The following is a 23,829-nucleotide window of genomic DNA, read 5'->3' as shown; positions in this document are numbered from 1 at the left end:
AGAGCACCCCGTGACCGAGATCCTCCGATGAGATGGGCTATAAGAGCACAATATGGGCTATTTGCAAGATTTGGGCTCTGGGATGAGGAAGGGATGCTCTGCTCTGTCAAGGATGTCTGTCATCCGTTGGAGCTATTCCAGCCTGGTGCTCGCATTAGCTGTGAGCACTAGCAGATGGGGCGGGTCACTTGGGTGGCACTGCATGAGTTCTTCCTTGCCGTTGTCAGGTGTCCCTCTCTTTTTCCCTGCCATTGGCTTCTGATCTCCCTGTCTCCTGCTGGCCTTTGGCAAGACATCAGCGCTGAGGCTGGCCGCCTTCTTGCCCCTGAAATGATGCATCAGAACTGCAGTCCCCGTCTGCAGTTTGAGTGGAGGAGGGTCTCCAGAGAGGCAGCCAGGCTGACCCTGGCTTGTAGGGTTCAGGCTGTGGGGCTGTAAAACAGCTGTGTAGATGCTCAGGGGAGAGGCTCCCAGAGCCTGGTCTCCAGCCTGCGCCCAAGCATCTACACAGCAATTCTTAGCCCCCTGAGCCTGGATCAGGTGAGCCGTGCCAGCTGGGGCTGTGCTGTGGGTCTTTTATTCCAGTGTAGACATACTGTTAGGTGCTTGATCACAGGCTTTTCTGAATCTCCTTGAGCCCAGTTAGTTATCCAGAAGGAATCCCTGCTTCTCCAGTAGTCAGATACAATGCAGGCTGCCTAGCATGTTGTAGGGACCTGGGGACACCTTGTCTGGATGCCAGGCCAGGCCTTTGGAACAACCAGACTAGAGGCTGTCGTAGTGTCCCACCTGGTTTTGACATTGAGTCACCTACAAACCGGGACAGGACTCTGGGGGTTGGATCTGTGGATACCTGTGCAGTGCAGAGGTGGGTCTCAGTCTTCAGCTGTGCTGAGTGTGAGTTCTGAGTCACTGTTACGCCTCCCCTGGTGCTAGGGCAAGGCAGGGGCAGCAAGGCAACTCAAAGGAGATGTCCATGATTGAGGTCTGGCTCCCTCCTGCACGCACTCTGCATGGAGGTGCACCAGGAGCTGCTCCACCCAATGCAATGGAGTGTTTTCTGGTGTCGTGAGAGGAGTCTGGCTCATAGGGTCAGCAAGGTGCTGCAGAGTCGTGAGCCCAGCTGCATGCCCCGTAAAGGGGTGTGAGGAGACACTGGCATTTCCATCTGTGCACCGTGGGGGAAGCTGCCTTTCTGGGGGTGCTAAGGCCCCACCTGCATAGCCAGGCAAGGAGCAGTGCTGCCCCCTGCTGGGCAGAATGGAAGGGCACAGCTGGTGTGGATGGTGACCTGAGCTGTGATGTTCTGCACACCAAGAGGTCAGAGCTTTGGCTCCCCCGACTCCTAGCGCCCCAGTGCAGGTGAAGGTACAGCGTTGACCATTGCCACAAAATGGGCCAATGCCACTCACTTCTCCCACGGGACAAGGGGGAAGCAGGGAGCAAATGATGATTCATTTTGGTCACAGCCTGCTGCTGGGCCAGCACGGCCTGGCACTGCCCCTTAATCAGGCTGGTTTGCAAGGTGCCGATCCACCTCCCTGTCTGCTTCATTAATGGCCTGGGTTTTTTGCTCCTGCTCATGGCACTGGTTGATCCTCCTGCCCTGGAAAGGGTGTTTGTTTCTCTCTGTTTGCAATCACCTTCCATTACTGCCCCTGTCTCTTTCCTCCCTCTTTTTTTCTAAAACCCATTGCACTTCATCAGAAGATGTTATGAGCATTGAGGCATTAACTCTCCCAAGCCCTTCTCCCCTTGGTAGAGAGGTAAGTCATGTTATACCTATTTCACAGATGGACAAACTGAGGTGCACACTTTCCAAAGAATGTACTAGATTTTCTTTCTTCCTAGGATAACAATCCAGCAGCCAGCAGCAACAGTTACACTAACCAGAAGCACACATGGATAAGCCTCTTTATGCTCCTTGTTCAATGAACCTTCCAGCCGCTCTCAATGTGATGAATCGGTACTCGCTTTTCTCTCCCTCCTCCCCCTCCAGATTCCAAAGCGGAGGATGTGCTCATGCTGTGCAGCCTGAGTAGTGTTGGCAGAGCGCCCTGCAAGCCGTTTGTTACCCGTTGAGCTGGTAACAGCATGGATAGGGGAGGTGGCATAATTGGCTGAAATGCCCTGTCTCTCTAGCTGGGATGATGAGGAACTTCGGGACCGACAGGGTTGAGGGGAACAAACCTTCGAACCTTCCATTGCTGGAAAAGATATTTCCACTCAGCATGTCATTGTTCCTGATAAATCTCTGGGCCCTTCTCCATGGGGTTAAATCTTCCCTCCGGGGCTGACTCAGTGGGAACAGGCAGATGCTTACACAACTGGCCCCTTTGCCCTGCATGTTGGCGTTTCCTGCTTGGAAAGATAGCGGCTGTCCGGTGTTTTTTCATTGTGCTAAGCCAGAGTGAGCGTTGGCTCAAAGGTCGCTATTGATTCTCTTAATGACACTGTAAGCAGTTAGATTCACCAATGGCAATGTGGGCTCAGTGTGTCATGCACGGCAGGGAATGATTGGGCTCCCTCTGGTTAAGCCCCTTCAGGAGCGGGTAGGAATATTATTATTTGCATCGCTGTAGCTCCTACGAGCCCCAGTCGTGGGCCAAAGCCCTGCGGTGCCAGGCAGGCCCTTAATGCAAGTGAAATGGTGTCTCTGGAACCCATGTTTTTCAATAAGGTTCGGGTTGGACAGTGAATATTTGAAAGGTGAGAACTGGCCAAGAAGGTGATGTGCAGGAGGTGGGAATGAACGTTGGTCTGGGGCTCAACAGGTCTGGATTTTGGATCCCAGCTCTGTCCATCGCTTGCGGCTGACCCGTGACTGTTCCCCATCTGTAAAATGAGGGGGGAGGTACATTGGGTGGTCGGGTAACGTCTGTACCGGAATTTGAACACAGGAAGCACTGTATTAAGTGCTAAAAGCATTTGTTAACCTCTCTGGCCATGTGTCGACTCCTGAAACTTGATGGAAAATACTTGGTTTCCTTTGCAAAATACTAAATGGTGCTGAGCAGATACAAAGCTCCTGCTGCTCAGATTCCAGTTCAGCTACAAACCACCTGCGGTGCCCTGTCCAGCCCTGGTCCAGTTTCAGAATTCAGTGAGGCAGGTGCTCCCCAAAACCACTTTACTCCTGAGTGGATCGACCATTGGGCTGGGAGTCCTAAATTCTACCTCCAGCGCTGTCACTTACTAGGTGCTCAGATGGGGATGGGCACCAGTGTAAAACCCTAAGGATGTGTCTACACGGCTCTGTAAACCTGGGACTGTTGGCCCTGGGCTTGTGGATTCTGTGTTTCCAAGCTTGTGCTTAAGCATCCACACTGCACTGTAAACTTGGGTTTGCAGCTGCTGCACCCCTCGGGGTGTCTCAGCCGTGCTACCACGTCCATATGGCGCCACACAGACCACCTGACTCAGAGCTGCAGCTTGACCTGTGTCTGCACTGCCAAATGACCAGGCTTGGACCAGAGTCTCAGTGGGACATGGGCTCTGATCACACCCTAGCTGAGTCCTAGGATCTGGGCCCTGAATGCTTGCTGATGTGAATGAGATTGATTTGTGTGCAAACAGAGGTGGGGCTTGGGCTCAAACCGGAGTCAGCAGTGCCTGGGCTTAGTGTGCAGCATAGACACACCTGAAGATAGCTGTGTCATCACGCCCAATGTGTGACCTTGGGTGAGCCTCTTGACTTCTCTGACACATGGTCCCCATCTGTAAAATGGAGGTAGTACCCCTTAGGATGCTTGCCTGTGTGTGTTAACGCATGCACGGTGCCTCTGCTGAGTAAAGCTCTGTATGTGTGTGAAGGATTTTCATGATTGCTGTGTGACAACCTTGCATTTCGTAAGAGGGGCTGTGGATCGTCTGAGTGCAAGCTACTCCCACACCCTTCAATGGATGCATGGCACCTAGTGGGATGTGAACCCCCTCATCTAATTTATTCTTCAATCAAAATAGTGCCTTCTGTAATAATAATATCGAGCTCTTCTATTGAGCTTTACAAAGGAGGTCAGTATTACTAGGAGGTGCAGCACATTTAAAAAAAAAAGTTTTAGATCTTTTACCAAAACATTTCAGCTTCTAAGTCATCCTCAGGGTCTTCTGCCATAATTCTCATGAGAACAAAGGCTTAAAGATCCTTCCCTGTATGAGCTGATAGGGGCAAGTCTTGTTTGTTTTTGTGCTTCTAGGTGGATTCTTCTTCTTCACTGAGCCTTGGCTATCGCTCCAAGACGCTCTGGGACGGGGCAGTACTGGAGAACGTCACCACCCCCAGGATGGGTCAAAGATAATTGTTCCAGGGTGATAAACATGAAACCGGAAGGAACTCTCTTCTTTCGTGCTCGTCGTCTTGTCTCATTCCTTATCTCTCATACCCAGGATTGTATTTTAACTGGAGACATAGGTGAAATTCACCAGGCTATGCTTTGTATGGGTGCATGAAAACCATTTCCCTTTGCACCTTCTTTGTTTTTGACTTGCGTGGTTGTGAAACCCACTCCTCCCCTCCCCCCCTCCTCCCACACACACACTAGAAACGAAGCTTACTTGAGACCTATCCACTTTCACTTGGTTGGTTTCATATTGACAGGATAAACTGGTTCTGGATTCACCGGTTCACAAGAGTAGGTCTGCACACGAAGGTGACAAACCCGTGCTAATATGTGAGTTTGCATCAAGGTATTTAACCAGGTGGGTTTCAGGCTTTATTGCAAACTTTTTTGCATTGCCCTAAAGTTTAGGGCCTGATGCAAAATCCAATGAAGCAATAGAAGTCTTCCCATTGATTTCAGTGGTCTTGGCATCAATTTACTGAGTAGAACCCCTAAGGTCCTTCTAGTTCTTCTGAGACAAGCCTTGATTGTGAACCTTACAGAGCGGCTCGCAGCTGAAAGCAGCTCTGAATCTTGATCCCATTTCTACTTGTTTCAATGTTTTCATCCCCTCAGGTGGTGACTTGTTGTTGTAGGGTTGCTCTCACAAATGATGGGCTGCTGGCTGTGATTTTTAAAAAAAATTATTTTTAATGGAAAAACCATATCTGAACACCTCCGGAATAGGAAATAGTTTTTGATGCAGAATAAATGGCTCGAGGCCCATATAACTCTTTTTTGATATTACAGGGGCACTGAAGCGTTTGACCAAAGAACTACATGGGATTTGCAAGTGGCTTAAAATAGAGAGAGAAGTGCATCAGATTTTGGCCTCTTTCCTACTCTGCCACCATCCCTGCTGGTTAAGTTGAGCCATTTGTCTATCTATTAAAGGGAATGGGCAAAGTTGGTAGGTTCAAAATTCAATGTACTTCCTCCACCCCCGCCCCCATAGCTTCAAATCCAAATACTACTTGTGTGTGAAAAGGAGCAGGAGGGCTGGGTTTGGAAGAGGGCTAAGTCCCAGCACAGATGTATAAATGTTCTTATTTAAAAAAATAAATAAATCCATGCCCAGTGGCCTTGCTCTTCGGAGCAGCCCTGCAGTAGCTGTACGTGCAAGGTGGGAGAAAAAATGTTGGTAGGGAAATAAAGTTCCGTTTCAGGCTTCAAGTGGCTACTATAAACAACGGGGAAGGTTTTTAATAACGTTGTATGCCATGGCGGAGTTACTCTGCGTGTCAAACCAGATTTCTCCATTTCAGCATCCATGCTCTTACAGAGCATTTGTGTGGGGGTTTTTGTGGTTGTGCCTTTCCACCTCCTTAGGGTCTATTTTAGAGCTGTTACTCATGGCTCACTATCAATTGTGAGAAAAAACAAATTCCATTTTCTTCCACCCATAGGAAGAAAAGGCAACAGAAAACTCTGCTTGGAGAGCTACAGATGAAAAGCACTAGACCTAGATTTGTCTAGATATACGTGTGTATATAAAGAACTAGTTACTTTTATTAAATAAGCCCAATATGATTCTCTCATTGATAGCACCTGTACCCTAGAGCATATAAACACAAGAGACTCAGGCATTGTCATCTACCACTGGAAAGTACAGTAGTTTTCTCTGGCATAGAACATGGTAGCAGTTTGGGGCAGGAAGTGCAGAATAATTCAATATCCTGTGGAAATTGCTGAAGGAATCTACCCAAACCAGAAACTTGACCGAGACCCAGGGGTTAAACCCTCTCCTCATGTGGAAAGGGTTAAAGGATCTTTAAGAACCACGAGTGCACAGGGCCTCAGTTTTGTCTTAGCTGGAAGACAGCACCTCCAGCAGCGCCTTGGTCCGCATCGGAGAAGATTGTGCCTCTGATGTGAATCACTGCTGCTTCTTGAAGAACCTAGGTTTTCCTTGAAGGCTTCCCCAGCTGGTTAGGGTATGTCTGTGCTGCAATAAAACACCTAGGGCTGGCCCATGTCAGCGGACTCACTCAGGCTGCAGCCAGCCCAGGTCCAGATGACTACTCTGCAATTTTATAGCCCCAGCCTGAATCAGCTAAAACAGGCCAGCCGCAGGTGTTGAACAGCAGTGTAGACGTATCTTGAGTGAGCTGGCCAGGCCTGGCTTAGTGTGCGTGGGGACAAGATCACAAGCAAAGGGGGCTAGACTGCAGCAATGATACTCTCCTTCATGACGTGTCTTCTGCCAGTGAAGACTTCCAGCAGTGGGGAAAAAAGAATGGGAGACAGGGCGGTCACTGACTGACTTCTCATTCTGTTCTCCATAATCTTAGTCTGAAAAATCTACATACATATGTAAGCTATATTATAATCAACAAGAGAGAACACTGGAATGATTCACTCTATGCCTGTAATTTACACCAGCTTCCCCAGTGGCCCATGAAATCAATAAGCACCCTACGTAAATTAGTCTGGAATTACTCTTTGCCCATCTATCCTATCCATGCTATATCGCAGAGCTTGTTTGGCTCCAGCACGGGGGAGCAGACATTTTATCACTGGTACCATTAAAACGCAGGATGGACTTATTAAATTTTGTGTGTGCAAAATCCACAGAGAAGTCTGTTAAATAGAATAAAGCTAGTAGTTGTGTTTTTTATTCTGTCGTGTACACTGACTAGCTCTTACAACTTCTGTTGTAACCGAAGGGAGTTAGTCTGTAGAACATTTCTCCTGCCTGCAGTAATGCACTGAAAGAAAATTACGTGGGCATGAATGCTTTCTGGTGCTGAAGTTATAAATGAGGCGGGCTGCCCCACTGGTTAGCGTGCTAGCCTGGGACGTGGGTATGATTCCCTGCCGTACCACAGGCTGTCTCTCTGATACTACACTAGTGGGGGCTGGATAACTACTTTAGAGAGAGGCCCTGTCCTTCAATTCATTTTTCTATTTGTCCATCTTAAGTATTTCATTGGAGGCTGGATACCCAGTTTGGCTGAATCAGCGTGAGCAAAGTTTCCATTAATCTGCCCAGCCAATGTTTCTCAGTTCTGATCTCTAAGAGGAGAATTATCTGACCAGACCAGACCCTTGCTCTGTCTAGCCCAGTATCATGTCTCTGACAGCAGGCAGCACCAAATGCCTCAGAGGAAAGCGTGAGTACGCCACAGAGGCAGATAGGGGATCATCTACCCATCACAGGCAGACCCCCTCATAAGCCCCAAGAGTTAGTGGCAAAAGCTGGGTTGGAACCAGCTTCCCCTTCCTGTGGGAATTTCAGAGATTTTGAAAAATGTTCCCCACCCAAATCAGGGAGAAAAGTCAAAAACCTTTGGAAGCTGGAAATCTGGAGGGGGAGATTTCAAATCAGTTCCATCGAAATGTTTGTTCTGATCATTTCAGAACAGCTTGTTTCAATTGCAACTTTTTTTTACCGTAAATTAACTTAAAATTTCCATTGTTTTGAAATTTTCATTTAAAATGGTCAGAAAGGGATGTTCTGACAATTTCCAAACTTTTTTCTCCCAACTTTTTTTGAAATGGGAAATTGTTCAAAACTGACCCTTTCCTGTGAACAGTTTTGGTTTTGACAAACCGGCATTTTCTGATGAAAAAATCTTTTAAAGGAAAAATTCCCAACTAGCTGCATTAAAGTAATAGTCTTAAGCGCTGACGCGTCAGGTTTTATATCCCTTCTAAGTTTTTAATATTTACTATTATAAACTCTGGATATTCTTGTTATCCATCTAAACATCTATGCCCTCTGTGAATCTTTCTAAATTCTTGGCCTCAACATCCTGTGGCAATGAGTTCCACAGTCTGTGTCCATTGTATGAAAATGTTTCCTTGGATCAATTTTGAATTTTTCCACATTGAATGTTCTTGTGTTATGAAACTTGGGCAATAATTATAACAAGTGACAGACTCTGATATAGCTTATTCCAGTCCCTTTATCCATACAATCAGTGCTTGATTTGTGTCCGGGCTTGCCAGTCCATAGCCCCAGCACCTCTGGTCTTGCTGCTTCCATTATAAAAGTAAAAAGAATTGCTGGAGCCCCAGCACTTCTCTCATTACAAATTAAGCATTGCATACAACCCCCTGGATTTTGTTAGGCAATAAATCTGTTAACATTGAACCATAGAGCTATTTTATTCCATGAGGAAGGAGTCAAAACAGCATACCTGGGTGAGCCTGTACCATCAGCCTTTTGCATGACACACTAGACCAGTAGGAATTTTGCCAAGTCAAACTTTCAGCTGAAGGGGAAGAAAGTGGCAATGATAGGGGAATGAGCTTTACGTGCCTATAGGAAATCCCATTAGATAGGCGCTAACATGCTACCTGCTCATAGTCTGTTCAATCCTGTGGCTGAGCCATTTCCTCCCCCCAGGTCCATTTTCTTTTATTTAAGGAAAAGTCCTGTATTTTTTCACCTTAAATGCATGTGGTGTCATTCGATATCTATCCTCTGCTGCACACAGCCAGAATTCTCCAATCTGTGACCATGGAATCTGATCAGAACAAAGCGAATAGCTGGAGAGTCAGAATCACAAATCAATCTGGCCAGAATTAAATATCGATTTTTTTTTTGTTTGATTTTTTTTTTCCTGGGCAGCTACTTTACTGTAATTGGCATTCTCCTCCTCCCCCCTGCATCCTTGAAACACTCTCTAAGACTAATCGACAGGGCAGGCCTGTCACCTCAGAAATTCCACCTTCACTCCTGCCTCTCCTCTCTGTCTTTAAACTTCCTTTATTAAATGTTAACCTGAGAGAAAGGAAAAGGGGGTTACCCACCCTGCCCGACCCTGAGTCACGGCTGGACGCTGAGATATTGAACAACACATTTCTGGACCCTGCTAAATCATGTTTTAGGTCAAATTTCCAAAGCAGGGGACAAGAAGCCAGTCAATGGCAGTGGAGTCCAGACACCACACCCAGTGCTGGGAGGCAGGAGCATCTGAGCTCTGATGCTGACTTGGCAGGTCACTTCACCTCTGTTATTGTTAGCACAGATTATTTGCATTAGGGCAGCGTGAGGACGGCCCCACTGTGCTAGGCATTGCACACACCTAGAGACAGTCCCTGCCCTAAAGAGTTTACAAGTTAAATAAACAAGACAGACAAAGGATGGGACAGAGGAGTGTTATTCTGCCCATTTTACAGATGTGGGAACAGAGGCCCATGGTCACACATGGACCACACAGCAGAGCTGGGAATTGATGCCAGCTCTCCTGAGTCTCAGTCCTATGCTTTAGCCACCAGGCCAGTCTTCCTCTCTCTCTGCCTCAATTTCCCTATCTATAGGACAGGAATAATGATTCTCTCACCAGAGGGTTGTGGCATGCCCTGAATTGACCTGTGAATAGCCAGTGCTTTGAACATGTAAAGTACGGTGTAGTGCATCTGCTAAGTGCTGTTATTAACGAGAGGGCCCGTGGCCCTAATGTGTTTGCAGTTGTGTGTGCAAACGAGCACCCAGAATGCATTGTTATGGGTATAAAAGGGTCCCACAAATACAGGTTTTTCAGAATGGAATGGGGGCCGGAAAGAGGAAGGTTAAAGCACCAGATGGGGCTCTGGAGACTTGGCTTCGACTCCCAGTTCTGCCACAGGCTTCTGCTGGTGGCAAAGGTTTTAGACCAAACAGCCCTAATGCAGACAGAATTCCCCTGCCTGGCAGTGGGGAGCCTGGCTTGGGTAAACAGTGATTCCAGGGCAGCTTTCCACAGAGCAAACGAGGCAGGGTGAAGGTGGCCGAGACTCACTCTTTATTTGGAGTTATGGAGCAGAATGAAATGGCGGAAAGAAAAGAAAGTTGAAAGGGGGCCTCTGAGTTCGGGGGGGGGGGGGGGTGAGGTTTGAGGGGGAGCTTGCTGGTGTGTGGTGTCTTGTGTAGAGGGGGTAGGTGTATGTGTGTCACGTGCCTGAGGGGGTGCATCAGCTGTCTGCGCACACTCCTAGATGCGTGAGCGACGGTAGGAAATTGTGTAGGAGAGAAACCTGTTTCTTTCAACTCGGGGACCATGCGTCTTCCATTCCTGCAGAGAGAGGAGGGGGCTGACGCTGTGATGCTGAAGCTCCAGCTGATGGAAGCAGATTCATATAATTACAATATTAGCAGCCCCGCTCTCTCTTCCCCCACTCGTTACCCTAATGGCAATTATTATCCTTATTACAGCCTCAGCCGCCAATGCTTATTGATTCTGCCACTGCAATGTTTTTAATAACGGATCTGAAACATGTTATTATTGGTTCCATGGGGGTCACCATTGTTCACACAAGGGCAGAAAGACAAAGGAACAATAAAAAGAACGAAAATAAAAATGCAGGCGGGGGGGAACCCAAATACAAAGGGAACCTGTTTGCAGCACAGCCTGGTGACAAGGAGCAAGGCGCTAACTTCACTGGGAGGATCCAAGCCCCAGACTTAGTTTTCTGAGTCTCAGAAAAGTTCAATCAGCTGGTCTCACCTGATTTGGTTTTATCTGTGAGCCTCTGTGCTGCCTGGTTTCAAACTGAGACAGATCTGAGCTGCAAGTCAGGAGACTTGGGTTCTATTCCCAGTTCTGCCACTGATGAGTGGTGGGACTTTGGGTGAGGCCCCGTGCCTCAGTTTCCCCTCCCTTTGTCTTGTCTATTTCGTTTGCAAGCTATTCGGTACAGCGGGCATATGTACAGCACCTAGCACAAAACGGCCTGATCTCAGGTGGGGCTAGTAGGTACTGCACATAATTAACAACAACAACAGCCTTTGGAGGGGACAAACTTCTGATAGTACAGACCTGCAGTGTTTCATCAGACACAAAGAGTGTTTTCTGTCCTTCTGGGATGAACTGTAGGTGCCTCCACGGCTGGGGAGGAGCAGGAGCCAGCGTTGGGGTGGAAGTTACTTTTCTGTCTTTAGCAAATCCCCTTGTGCACTTGGCCCCTTCTGCCCGAGAGCACGGGGGAAAGGGACAGGGAACAGGGGTGCCAGTGCTGTGGTCTTGCGCAGGAGCCTTGTGACGCTTTCAAGGCTCAGAGCTCTGTGTGCCCCCCTCAGCCTTCGCTAGTGCTACAAGGCAGTAAGGCGGCGGCATCTCGCTGATGCAGGATGAAGGGCCATTTTACCTTCCACTGATGCGCCCGGCTGGATTTGAACGAGCAGTTTAGGAGAGAAAGGGCCTCTAAGGCAATCCCCCTCCACTGCGCAGGGACTTCCCCCTGTGTTTGAGTCCAGTCAGACTCAATTACGCGCCTCTACCCCTGAGATCCCGGTTCTCGTTTTCACTGTAAGTGCAGACGAAGGTTAGATCCAAATCCCACTGAAGTCAGTGGCGTCGGGGAGCTTTGGAAACAGTCCTTAATGGGTCCGACTTCAGCGAAGCTGCTGCAGAGTGACAGTACAGTGGAATCTGGCAGGGAGCAGTTCAAAAACACAAAGCACCTGTTAAGTAGCCTGGGAGATGAATATTGGCACACATCTCCGCCTCCGATACGCAGTAGTTTCCCACTTAGTTGACTTGTCTTTTCTCTTTCTCTTGCTCTCCCAGTTACTGGTGAGTCACCGAGAGGCTATTATGCAATTGTGGGGAAATGTTATAAGTGCGGCGATAGCGCTGAGTGAATGACACATGCTACGCCAAAAGCTGTAGCGTTCGCTTGGAATTAGCCCCAGACATATTTATAGCCTGGGCCTCTGAATGAAAACCCTTCCAGCAGGGATGCGCATGGCACGCAGAGAACAATCGGGGCCTGCTAACGAACACCTTGTTCAAAGAAAAAGCAACCTCACCACTAGCACATGCCCAATTTTGTCTAGTTCATAGAAACCACCTGATCTCCCTAAAGCAGTGCAGATTGCAAAAGAAAAAAAAGAGCCAGAGCTGTATATTGGTTGCAGAAATAAATAGCTGGCCCGCGCTCCCACTGCTCATGTTCATTATAAGTACAGCACGCGCGGGGCTTGGTGGGGATTGAGCCACCGAGCAAGCATTAATTCATATGCACAACAACTGATTTTTGCACAGGTGCTCATGAATGTTTTATCGACGGAGCCGCGTAACTGGCTGGCAGTCCCGGGCTGCGCCTTTCGGTGCTCTTTTACTATCTGCCCTGGGACCCCAACCCAGCTGTCTGCTCATTCAGTGTTCCCCTCGGTGGATCATCTTTGTTCTGCCTCCCCCTCTTCTGCTGTTGCTCGCCAGGGGTCCGCCCATCATCCCGTCTGCTTTTCTCTCTGCACTCACCCCATGGGTTGCTTCCTCCGCTCCCGCGGTCTTTGCGCTGCCTTTCTACACTTGACCACTGCCCCAGCAATTTCTTCCTGGTGGATGTTCTGCCGCACCCCTCAGCTAAACATGGCCAAGGCTGATCTTCACACTGCTCACCTCTACCCCAGCTGTCTCCCCCTTGCCACTCAAGCTCATCATCTTTGGCTCTTCCCTTTCCTTCTCGCCCCTCCCCGTCCTCCACCAATCGCTTCTTCGCCTGCCTCTCTGCCCCCACAGCCAAACCTCTGCTTCATGCCAAGGTGCCCTGTGGCTTGGATCCATGTAACCCCCTCCTCTCCACCCTCCTTGACCGTGAGTTACCCAGCTCAAAGAATCTCACTCTGCCCCCTCTGCGAGCTGCGTTTGAGTCATGGGGAAGTCCTTTGGCCAGCGCTGGCGTGGAACAGCCGAGCCCTGTGCCATACGTGCGGCAAGCTGCAGTATGTGTGTAGTGGGGGAATGGGAGGGTGGAGCAGGAGAGGGATGTAACATCAAGGGCATCCAAGCTCCAGCTGTGTTCTCTCTCCAAGTTCCCCGCAGGGTGCGGGTGCGCTGATGTGTGTGCGAGATGGACAGCAGACTGACACCCAGCGAGACGGACACTTTGGCTGGTGACGGCGGAGCGATGCTGACTCAGGTCAGAAATCTACACCGTGATGCAAAAGGGTTATGAAGCGAGCAGGGGGCCAGATCCTCTTCTGAGTCGCCATCCCCCTGCAGTCCTATTCCCTTCAGTGGGATTTCGCAGGCCGCTGAGGTTTTCCCCGGCTTGCCAGCCTTCACTCTACTGCCATCTTTGCCTTCTGCTTTGGAATCCATCACATTCCTTCTCTCCCACGTGGGCTCACCCCCTCTCTCCTTCCACGGTGACTCAGTGTGAGAGATTTCCCTCCCTATGGGCTGATAACACGTCAGTTCAGCGTCTGTTCCCAGAAGGTTAATGACAGCCAGCGAGCAAGCTGCCAGCCTCTGTCTGTTTCCTGATACCTCAGCGCAGTGACAGTGCAAAGGGTCCAGGGTGCTTGTGGTAACCCCGGTAATGGCCAATGACAGCAAGAGGCAGGGAGCTACGTCTTTATAACTGCTCTAATTACAGGTGCCGTCTCGGAGTCTCTTGCTGCTGGGTGTTAATTATATCTTGGGAGGCTTAGCTGCACTCCCAGGGCACTGGCATGGGAGTTAAGGGGCCAGTGGCTGGCTGTGTTGGTGATTCTGTGAAAACCCTTCCCCTCTCTGTGACTCAGTTTCCCCATCAACAAAAAGGGGATAATGATGCTTGCTCCCTCTGTATTAAGTATTTGTAGAGCTATTGATGAAAAGTGTAAGCAACATTGCTTGGCTGTGTATATGTCCACTCGACAGGCCAAGCACTTTTAGCAAGGGAGTCAGCCACTCATTGATGCTGGTGTAAATTAGGAATAACTCCTCTGATGTCAGTGAAGTTGCATTGGTGTAAAGCTGTTGTAACTGAGAGGAGAATCAGGCCTAGAGATGTTAATCTCACAGTCGTGGACACATTCCATTTTGCCTCACTAAATTTCCCCCTGCAGCTCCAAAGGGGTCCTGTCTTCTTACTTGCTTCCTAGCCCCATATTGCGGTGTGCAGTTAATCATCAGCTGCATCCTACCCCAGAGGTTGCTGCATTTCAGCAATGGGTAAGAGATCCCAGCAGAACCAGCTGCTGCACTCCACCCCAGAGGTGGTTGCATTTCAGTGGTGGGCCAGGGATCCTTGAAGAACCAGCTGCTGTGCTCCACCCCAGAGGCGGCTGCAGGTGGAATGTGATTCCTGTGTATCCAGCCTTGCCATGGCAGGCCCTTCTTGCCTTTGCCAGTGATGTATTTGGAATGCGGCACCCACCCCTTCTCTCACGGGAAGGGGGGGTCATTTCTCTCCCAGCCTGGCTGGCCCATGTAAATGTTTATCAGTTTCTCCATCTGCAGCCCCAGTCTGTCACTCTGCTCCCCAGGTGCCTCAGAGAACGCTGAGCATGTCTCTGGATCCGGAATGAGCCGTTCACCAGGAGCGGACAATTCATCTCTTGGGAGGTGAGGGCGAAAGGGGGGAATGACCTGGCAGGTGAGGGATGGGGCCTGCTGCCATGGCTCCCCCAGGACTCTCTGCTCTAAATGATAAATACAGCCCTCTGGCACGGCCGTGCCTCCAGCGAGGCACTGCCATAAAACACAGAGCCCATCACAGAGCACTGCAGGCTGTTCACTTTGCCCTCTTTCTCTCCCGTGGTGAGGGGTCCGTTTCCTGTGGGGCAGGGCGAGCACACAGAGAGAGAGAGACCCGCAAAACAGGCAGGGCAAGTGTAAAACTGTTTCCCATTCAGCTAGCATCTCAGAGCTTTGCAAGCGAAGAGAAAAACCCTTGGCTGCTGTATTAGCGAGACTAACCTCTGCTCTGTGCACCAGGCACCCCTGTCCTTGCTCTGAAAAGGCAGAGGGGGAGACTAGAAGAGGTGGAGGAGAAGAGGCGAGAGCAAGCCGTTTGCTATGTGCATTGATTACTAATGTGCAGGGCAGACTAGCTAGCTCTTTGGGGAGGCATTAGGAGATGATGTTTAGAAAAGCCGTCCACGGTCCACTGCAGTAAAACCCTCGATTACCTCAGCAGCTGGTGGGGGTGGGGGCGGGGGGCAGGGGAGACAGAGGGAGATGGATTCCTGACCGTCCTCTCTGCTACCTGGGCCATGGAGCAGTGCAAGGAGAGAACGGATGGAGGGCAGGGATGAAATGTGGTAGGAGCAGCTCAGTCCACTCAGTTTTCTGCCTCGCTCACTGCAACCCCTTGTGTTCATTCTCTGGGCATCCCCCCAGCCTATTGAGCAATGAATGCCTCATGGAGGCTAGATCCAGTGCTGGCCTCTCCTGCTCCATCAGCTACTCTTTGTGCCTCTTCCCCTGTGTTGTGGGGTGTTCCGTGAGCCCTGCTCACCCAGTCCAGACTCTAAGCTCAGCCCTTAAAGGCACAGTCCCCAATACCCAAACTGTTCCCCTTGTATTGCAGTAGCACCACGATCAGTGCCGCACTGTATCTTGTGCTCTCCCGACAAAGTGCTTACGGGCTAACTAGACGAGCCGGACAAAGCTTCGGAGAGGAAACCTACGGGAAGAGACTTGCCCAGGGGTACCCAGCAGGTCCGGGGCAGGGCTGAGAATGGAACTAAGTCCCCTGACTCCCAGTTGAGTGCCCTGCCCGCTGGACCAGCACTATCATTCCTCGCAAAGACCACTCTTCTTCCAGACCGACGACCTTGGCTGTGGAACGTTGTACCTGCCTCCCCACCAGTCTGCATGGGCCTGGAAGTTCTTGTGAGCTGTGACGTGACGGCCACAAAATGTGCAGCTGAATGTCCCCGGGTGCTGGGAATGTTTGGATCCAGGGCTTAGGTCTGGGTCCATTTCCACTGGGGTGAACGTGGACACCGTCCTGATACTTTCCCCATGGTTGTGACCGTACACTGCTATGGATACAGAACTGAGGATCAGGAAGCTCCCCGTGTTTCATATGCCTTGGGATGCAATCAGAACGATATTTCACCGTGCTGGCAGCTTGTCATCATGCACCCCACAGCCCTTTTGACAAGCTCTACATAGCTCACCACTGAAATGCAGCCAGCTCTGGGGTGGATTGTGGTAGCTGGTTAAACAGAGCACAACAAAGCTGCACAACAATTGGTTTTTTTGTTGTTTTTTTTTTTTAAAAGGAAGTGAGGAGCACTGCCTCCAACTGAAAGCACCCAGGGAATGTTAGGAAGGCAGAAGGTAATTACTCCAATTGGAATTATGGGTAATTATGTTCTGCTTTCCTACAGTTCTCTCTGAGGGGCAGCCTTTTCACAAAATCCCTATAAAATAGATTTATCTGCACAACACCGAGCCCTTCCCTGTAATCAGCAACCTCAAACATATTTCTCCAATCATAAATTAACTGACATACACTTTCTCTCAAAGCTTTTCTGCCCCCCCACCACCTCCTGGATTTTTCACATCCTACAGAAATGGGAGATCCAGACTCTGGGGGGTTATTTTAAAAGAATAAAATCAGTCAGGACTGCCAAACAGCACTCGTGGTGGAAGGTACTCAGGACTGTCTCTGCTGCCCCAGGTTAAATAAAATCCCACACAAACACACCAGCTGTCATGATGGAAGCTCCGCTGGGGGACCCTTATTCCAAAGTCTATGGATGGCAGCTTCTTTTTAGACTTAATAAATTTTTTAATGAGCTTAGATTTAAGGAGTCTGAGCTGGAGCGTCAATGTCTTTACAAGGGGAAGGCATGCGGGGAAGGTGGGTAGGAGAAATGGTGGATTATTATTTATAATTTGTAGGGCGGTAATGTCTAAAAGCTGTAATCACGGAGTAGGCTCCCAGCGTGCTAGGTGCTGCACAAACAGAAAACAAAGAGATGGTCCCTGACTTAAAGAGCTGACAATCTCGAGAAACACTTGTGTTCGTTCCCAGCTCAGCCACCAGGTATGAGTGTGGTTTGGGCAAGTCGCTGCCTTGCTCTGTGCCTCAGTTTCCCCTTCTGCAGAATGCAGGGGCGTGATCCTCACTGCCTCTCTCTCAAGCAATGGTGGTGGCAGAACTCTGACCCTCTTGCTCCACAAAATATAGGTCCTTGCCCCTTGAACTAAGAGAGAATCTGTATTAGCAGTGCATGGTCTAGGTGGACACACAGGGAAGCACACGCGCACAGGGTGAGCGTGAGCTCATTGACTACCTTGTGTTTGTAGTGGAGGTGTGGGCCCAAGCCAGCTCAATGAATCAAGCTGGGCTCCGGCCCAACTTTCATTCATATAGGGCCCAAAGGATCCCACATATAGCCAGCCTGCTCCAAAATATGACCCACTTCAGCCAGCTTTCAAAGAGGAAAGAAAAGGCCTCAGCTCGCTTCTTGCACAGCTCCCTTCCCACAGAGCCCCCAACTCCCACTGCCAGCTCCAGTCCCCCACTTCCCCCCAGCACATCTCTTTTATACTCTTCTCGGGGGTGCTGGCAATATACTGACTCCCAGTCGTTGCCCCAGCTCTGTGGCCCTGGAAATCTTGTCCTCAGCATAAGCCCCTGGGGCTCTTCCACTGGCCAGAACAATGTTAACCCTTTCCCTGCTAATGTCTGGGAAGGATCCGTGCTCCCTGTCGGAGCCACATGGCATTTTCTCTGCCGTGAATGTGATGCTGTAGGTTTCCGACAGTCCTAATGCGATGCTGCTAAGAATACCGTATCTGTCTATAGCATCTTCCATCCTGAAGCAATTTGTTGTATTGAATCAAAGAGTCATTTCACTTCTGGGGGTTGAAAGAGAGCTGCTGTTTAACAGAGCACAGTAACATTATACCACTGTTTAGGACAGGAAGCAAAGGGGAATAGTGTATCCTGCTGAATGTAATTATCTGAAGTGGAGTTTGCCCAGGAGGATAGTGGAGTGTTGCTCAAAAAATTGTAATTGTTCTTCACCTAATAAAAAATAAAATAAAATAAAATAAAAGATTTTTTAAAAAGCCATGATTTTATTTTATCAAAAATGAAATTCGTTTGTTTTCCCCTTTCTCTCCCTTTTTCTTTTTCTTTTTTTCCCTCCCTTTGAAGAGAAAGGGAAGAAAAGACCAAAAAATGTTTTAAATGTTTGGGTTTTTCATTGAAAAAAACCCAGAAAATGATAATGAAACAAAAAAATTTCTCTGAAAATGTCCTTTTAAATAAAAAAAGCCTATTCTTCGTTTAAAAACAAGCTTTCAAATGAAAAATTTTGGTCAGCTCCATACTAGAAATAATAATAACTAACAAGCATTTTTCATCTTCAAGATCCTTGCAAAGATTAAGTAATGAATGCCAGGCCAAAGCTCAGTATTTTGATTGTGCTTTTACAGATCAGGAAACAAGGCACCAAGAAAGGAAGTGACTTGCTCAAGATTATTAATTATTATTATTATTTATTTGCATTTCCCTAGAGCCCCAGTCATGGTCCAGGATCTCATGGTGATATAAACACAAAACAAAAAGATGCTCCCTGCCCAAACGGTCATAGCTGTCATAGATTCTAAGGCAAGAAAGGACTATTGTGATCATCTGTATAACCCAGGCCAGAGAACTTCTCTGAAATAATTCCTGTTTGAACAAGAGCAGATCATTCAGAAACTCATGCAATCTTGACTTAAAAATTGCCCTTTCTGGAGAATACACCACAACCCCTGGTAATTGTTCCAGTGATGAATGACCCTCACTCTTACAAATGTGCAGCTCCTTACCACTCTGAATTTATCTATTTCTAACTCCAGCCATTAGATCCTGTTATACCTTTGCCCACGAGAATGAAGAGCGCGTTATCAAATTTCTGTTCCCTAGAACAATGTCATGTGGGGATTAGAACCTGTAAATCCTGGCTCCTAGTTCAGGACTGGATGTCTCGCTCAGCCCCGGGCGCCTATGGAAAGAGCTATGGACTGTGAGTGGAAATATTTATAAACAGGGCAAAACCCTGCCCTGGCTGAAATCAATGGAAGTTAGCCAGTGGCTTCCAAGAGGATGGGTTTTGACTTTGTATGTGAAGTGTACTCTGGCTATTGGCAGCACTAGCAACCACTATAGACAATCGCACGCTAAACACAAACTGGTGCCGTGGGCCAGGAACCAGTTAAGTGCTATAAATAAAGCTGTTATCATCAATGGCCCACTCAGCACCCGGGCAGAGTCCTCTGTGGCAGCATTCAGAGGCAATTTCCTAACCCCAGGGGCTTTGCTCAGATGCCATCTAGCCCATCAGCCACAGCAACTCAGTCGTGATTCTCCCATTCAGCCATCGATTTTCATTTGACCAATATTTCCAGCTGATTACATCTGTGCTCAGGAAGGGGTGGGGGACTGCAGGGACAGGGTGCGGGCATCGGTATCTACTGATCAAGGAGCACCCTTTTTTTCTGCAGCATGATCTTAGCTTTGCAGGCTGGCCCTCCAGCTTCTCCAGTACCTGTCCCAGGATGCTTGTCAATCCAAACAGCCTCCGCTCTGCACCAGGCCAGGGCATTCTGTGAGCCCTGATCCAGGCCTGAACAAAGGGAATGCAGTTTGGCAATCCTGCTGCCACTCCTTCCTCTCTGCTGCTCCCCCTTTTCAGCTCCCACCATCCCATCAGTTTCTGGCCCCTTGCAGATGAGAAAAAAGTCGGAAAGGAAAATGATTATACAAACTTGCCAAGGGAGCGGCTGCAGGTTGGGAAGTGCTGGCAGAGCACTGCAAGGGAAGCCACTGCAGAGAAGACACAGGGAAGGACGTTTACAGCTTCCGTCTTGCTGGCTGGGAGATTGGGGGAGATAGAGGACTGATGTAAATGGGCACAGCTCCATTGACAGCAGGGGAAGAGCTGGCCCTGAGAGATACGCTAGCCGCAGCCACTTAGAGGAGGGGCAGATTCGGCTCTCATTTACATTGGGGTGTATCCAGGAGAATGCTGAAGTCACGCCAGATTTCTGCCAGTGTAACTGAGAGCAGAATTGGGCCCTCAGTTTGCACACTTGTTGAATCCCAAATGACCAGTCCTCCCTTCCTGGGCATTGAAGAGTGGGAGCGACTCTTGTCCTGCAAGAGTCCCCCACCTCTGCTGAGGCTGCTGTTCTATTGCATAGTGGCCCCGGGTGGACTCAGAGCAGGTGTCCCGGTCTGTAAGGCATTGCACTCACCCTGGTCTCATAAGGGCAATGATCTGCAGGACCTGCATCGCATACAGCAGTGGCTCGCAGCCTGGGGGTGTGTCACAGGGTAGCTGGTCCCTGGACTGGAGCAGGTGAATCCAATCCAGCCAATCAAAGAGGGCTGGGCTACAGCTGGACCTATAAAGGGCTGCGGGGGAGGGGAAGAAGCTCTGTGTGGAAGGGCTGAGCTTTGCTCAGGGGAAGTTGGGTGGGTGTGGCGCTAGTGCTGGGTCTCTGGTGCTGCTTCAGGATTTGGGAGCTGATCTGACTGGAGCTGGCGTGCCAGGGATCCCTGGGAGGGATGGTCCTGAAGCCAAGGACTGAGTTAAAGCTGTTTTCTGCTTGTTTGATAACCTCTGTTAAATAAATAAACAAACAAACCTGCTTGAGAGAGACTGGATGTGGCAGTGCTTGCTTTGGAGATGGGTGGCCTGGTGACAGGGAGTTATGAGCAGGTATTGTGGGGGGGAGGTTTGTGACTGCCTGGCTCTTGCCGTGTGGTGAGGTTGCTGCTGGGTAGTGGGGTTTGGTCTGGAGTTAAGTTAGAACCACGGCAGTAGGACCAGAGAAGAACACTATACCCTAATACACCTTTCCCCGGCAGCATGTTCCCTGGGCGTGGAGCAATGACCTGTAGTGATTGGCATCTGGGGCAGGGACTCCTGAGGCTGCCACTGACTTCCTGTGTGACCTTGGGTAAATCACTTCCCCTTTTGGTGCCTCAGTTTCCCTGCAATGGGGAGATTCCCCAGTGCTATTCCCCCTTCCTTCTACTACATAAAGTGTTGCAAGGCCTCTGGCTGGAAGGCAGTGTGAGAAAAGGACAAGCTCCAGTTTCCTCCTTGCCTTCTGGAAATCCCTCTAATTGCTTTGATGGCTCTGGAGTTCAGTGATGCATGGTGTGGGGGCAGGGAGGTAGAGAGGGGATGGTCAGGGGCCCATCTGGAGATGCTTCTCCCAGAGAGTAGCAGGATGTCGAGCTGGCATGAGACTGGAAGCTCACGGAGACATTGGCTGTTACAGCCAAGCAATCAATATGTGAAAATGCAGCCCAGGCAAGGAAGGTGACCTTGACAGACAGCGAGAGAGGGAGAGGAGAGCTGTGTGAAATGCAAAAGGAGATGGTTTATGGGGAAGGGGGGGAAGAGGTGGGAAGTGAGGGGGAGGGGACAGGCAGAGCCCCTTTCTTCTGCATGTCTGCCTCTCTGCCTGCTGCATACACATGAGTGAGCAAGGGGTGGGGGCCTGGGAGTCCTGGGGAGAGGGGAGAGCTAACAGGAGGAGAGATCAGAGCAGGGATGGGAGGGGGGAGATGGAATGCTAAGGCTGGGGGGTGCATATGTGGTAAATTTGGATCCATATGTATTTGCGTGTGTGCACAGTAGCTGCAGAGTGTGAATGCCCCATTCGTGTTTCCCTATGTCTGCACATACATCCACAGGCTTGCAGGCCTCTCTCTGCATCATAAAAGTGATGAATGGCCTATGCTTCCAGGTCCCGTCTAGCTTATCCCCTGCCAGTACAGCATTGCTCCCTGGAGTCTACTTTCTAGAGCTCTGTCTAGTTTAATTTCAAATGGCTGACGGGATGGGGCTCGTTTCCCATGGGGGAGGCTATTCTGCAGCCTAATAGCCCTAGCTCTTAGTTAGCAAAGGTTTCCTGAGAGCCAGGCTGCTATTTCTCTTGCTCAGGTCCATCCCTATTACTTCTAATCACGAGCCCCGTAAGCCTTCTCCTTCCTCGAGCCTCACATCCCTGCAGGGCTGGTCAGGTCTCAGCCTGAGCTGTTGGGCCGGCTGGACACCTGCAGTTCTTTCCATCTCATATCTAAGACAGCACTGAGGCCCAAGATGTGAGGTCATTTCGGGAGCAGCATGAGCCCTGGGACGGAGCGGTAGGACTGGGTCCCGTCAAGCCATGTACTCAGGGGGGTGTGGCCTCTCTAGGTAATGTGTTCCAGCGTTTAACTACCTTGACAGTTAGGAAGCTTTTCCTAATATCTAACCTAAATCCCCCTTGCTGCATTTGAACCCTTTACCTCTTTTCCTGTTCTCAGTGGTTAAGGAGAACAATTTATCACCCTCCTCTTTATAACAACCTCTTACGTACTTGAAGACTGTTATCGTGTCTCCCCTCAGTCTTCTTTTCTCCAGACTAAACAAACCCAATTTTTTCAGTCTTTTTTCATACATCGTGTTTTCTAGACCTTTCATTATTTTTGTTGCTTTCTCCAATTTGTCCACATTTTTACCCAAGCGTAGTGCCCAGAACTGGACACCAATACTCCTGTTCTTATCAATGCTAAATAGAGGTGAAGAATTATTTCTCATGTCTTGCTTACAAGGCTACTGCTTTTTTTCCTGCAACTGTATTATATTAGTGATTGATATTTAGTTTTTGATCTACTATAACCTCCAGCTCCTTTTCTACGGTACTCCTTCCTAGGCAGTCATTTCTCATTATGTATGTGTGCAATTGATTGTTCCTAAGAGTACTTTGCATTTGTCCTTATTGAATGTCATCCGATTAACTTCAGACCATTTCTGCAGTTTGTCAAATAATTTTGAATTCTTATCCTGTCCTCCAAAGTGATTGCAACCCCTCCCAGCTTGATATCATCTGCAAACTTTATAAGCATAGCCTCTATCATTATCTAAACAATTTATGAAGAATAGAACTTGACCCAGGACAGATCCCTGTGGGACGCGTCTTCATATGCCTTTCCAGCTTAACTGTGAACCATAGATAACTTTTCTCTATAGTATGTAACTTATTGCTTAAATCAGTCTCTGTATCAGATGACTGGCAGATAGGTAATGCAATGCAGATTTTGAAAAAAGGCTTCTGATCCTGCAATTACAGGCCAGTAAGCCTAACTTCAGTACCAGGCAAATTGTTTGAAATTATAGTGAAAACAAATTTATCAAACACATAAATAAACACAGTAGGTTGGGGAAGAGTCAAAGTGGCTTTTGTAAAGGGAAATCATGCCTCACCAATCTATGAGAATTCTTTGAAGGGGTCAACAAACATGTGCCAAGAGTGATCCAGTGGATATAATGTACTTGGACTTTCAGAAAGTCTTTGAGAAGTTTGACATTAGAGGCTCTTAAGCAAAGCAAGTGGTCATGAGATAAGAAAGGTCCTTTCATGGATCAGTAACTGGTTAAAAGGGTAGGAATAAATGATCATTATTCACAGTAGAAAGAGGTAAAATAATGAGGTCCTCCAAGGATCTGTACTGGGACCAGTGCTGGTCAACAGATTCATAAATGATCTGGGAAAAGGGGTAAACAGTGAGGTGGCAAAGTTTGCAGATGATACAAAATTACTCAGGATAGTTAAGTCCAAAGCAGAATGTGAAGAGTTACAAAGGGATCTCCCAAAATTGGATGACTGGGCAACAAAATGGCAGATGAAATTCAGTGGTGATAAATGCAAAGTTATGCACATTGGAAAATATAATCCCAACTATCCATACAAAATTATGGGGTCTAAATTAGCTATTAAGATTTAAGAAAGAGATCTTG

This window comes from Emydura macquarii, unplaced genomic scaffold, assembly GCF_026122565.2.
Source record: "Emydura macquarii macquarii isolate MOO-44397 ecotype Brisbane River unplaced genomic scaffold, CSIRO-AGI_Emac_v2 contig_3220, whole genome shotgun sequence".
NCBI lineage: Eukaryota > Metazoa > Chordata > Testudines > Chelidae > Emydura > Emydura macquarii.
The sequence above is the reverse complement of the archived record's forward strand: the minus strand, read 5'-3'. Positions refer to the sequence as shown.